Consider the following 1,978-nt stretch of genomic DNA (forward strand, 5'->3'; position numbering starts at 1 on the left):
ATTAAGGCCAGGCCAGTGGCTCACGCCTGTAGTCCCCGCCCTTCGGGAGGCGGAATGCGAGGGGATTGCCTGAGCCCAGGGATTCGAGACCAGCCTGGGTAACTTGGGGGGACGTCATTTACACAATACATTTCAAAGATGAGCCAGGCATGAGAGCAGAGGCCGGCGCTTCCAGTTACTCGGAAGGCTGAGGCAGAAGGACTACCTGAGCCCCGCAGGTCGAGGCACGGTGGCCATGAGCGTGCTGCTGCACTCCAGCCTGGGCGGCAGAGTGAGACTCCAACTCGAAGAAACAAAAAATTCAAAACCGGTCTCGGCGACATGGCAAGGCCCTGGCTCTTTCAGTAAGTAAGTAAGTAAATAACTATTCGCTGGGCGTGGTAGCACATGCCCGAAGTCCCAGCTACTCCGTAGGCTGCGGCGGGAGGATCACCCGAGCCCAAGAGGTCGAGGCTGTGGCGAGCCATGGCCATGCCATTGCCTTCCAACCTGGGCAACAGTGAGACTCCAGCTCAAAAAAGGAAGAGCATCTGAAACGATTAGACCACCTCGGCGCACAGGATGACCGCGGGAGACAGCCGTGCCAGCAGTGGCGGAGACCCCGACATCAAGCTCTTTGGGAAGTGGAGCACCGATGACGTGCAGATCGACCACATTTCCCTGCAGGATTATATCGCCATGAAGGAGCAGCAGGCCGAGCACCTGCCTCACAGTGCAGGCCGCTATGCTGCCAAGCGGTTCCGCAAAGCCCAGCGGCCCGTCGGGAGCGCCTCCCGAACTCCATGATGATGCATGTCCGCAACCATGGCAAGAAGCTCATGTCTGTGCGCATCGCCAAGCATGCCTTGGAGACCATCCACCTGCTCACGGGCAAGAACCCTCTGCAGGTCCCGGTGAACGCCATCCTCAGCAGTGGCCCCTGGGAGGACTCAACACGCGTGGGGCCAGCCGGGACAGTGAGACGACAGGCGGTGGCCGTATCCCCACCGCACCGTGTGAATCAGGCCGTGTGGCTGCTGTGCACAGGTGCCCGTGAGGCTGCCTTCCGGAATATCAAGGCCCGTGCTGAGTGCCTGGCAGATGAGCTCATTAATGCCGCCAAGGGCTGCTCCCACTCCTATGCCATCAAGAAGAAGGACGAGCTGGAGCGTGTGGCCAAGTCCAGCCGCTGATTTCCCATTCACTGTCCAATAAACCTGTCTGCCTTTTGGAGGCAACTCCACCAAAAAAAAAAAAAAAAAAGAAATGATTAGACCTAAAACTCAAACTAGAATTGTTAAAGAAATTAGGCGATAAGGCCAGGCATGGTGGCTCATGGCAGGCCAAGGCAGGAGGATTGCTTGAGTACAGGAGTTCGAGACCAGCCTGGGCAACGTAGCAAGAACTTGTCTCTTCAAAAAATCAAAAAATTAGCCAGGTGTGGTGGCACATGCCCATAGTCCCAGCTACTCAGGAGGCTGAGACAGCAGGATCCCCTGAGCTAGGAGGTTGAGGCTGCGGCGAGCCATGATTGCACGCCACCCTGGGTGACAGACTCAAATTCAGGAAAAAAAAAAAAAATAGACTATAGCTGTTATTTCTTATATAATCCATAGCTGCATAATTTCACCTCACTGGATCTGGTTTTATTTCCTGTGAATATAAATAAGGACTCTTTAAAGGCTATGGACAGATATTTTGAGATACGTCTAAAATTCAATTAATTAAAAGATAAATTATCTAAGGGATAGGATTATACCTTCTTCTGAGGACCTACCATCATTTTTCCATCTTCATAGACAGATGCATGGTTTACCAAGAATAAAATTGGAATAGCAAGCACAGGTTGTTTACTTGGGAAAATTGGCAGTATCTTGAGATCCAGCACACCAGGACCAAATCTTTGAGAGAAGGGGATTGCCTGCTATTACCTTATTGAGTTTCCTAAAAGAAATACCAAATTAAGCCGGGCATGGTGGCTCATGCCTGTAATCCCAGC

The 1,978-nt window shown here is 52.4% G+C and overlaps 1 pseudogene across 1 annotated transcript; it reads left to right on the plus strand.

Annotated features, from left to right (window-relative positions):
• Window positions 1–561: 561 nt before the first annotated feature.
• Window positions 562–1,242, plus strand: LOC103260359 (annotated as a pseudogene). Its single transcript, XR_002481954.1, has one exon. The product of XR_002481954.1 is annotated as a 40S ribosomal protein S5 pseudogene (transcript).
• The last annotated feature ends 736 nt before the right edge of the window (window positions 1,243–1,978 follow it).

Source organism: Carlito syrichta, unplaced genomic scaffold (assembly GCF_000164805.1).
Source record: "Carlito syrichta isolate Samal-C Ts95f unplaced genomic scaffold, Tarsius_syrichta-2.0.1 Scaffold303183, whole genome shotgun sequence".
Taxonomy (NCBI): domain Eukaryota; kingdom Metazoa; phylum Chordata; class Mammalia; order Primates; family Tarsiidae; genus Carlito; species Carlito syrichta.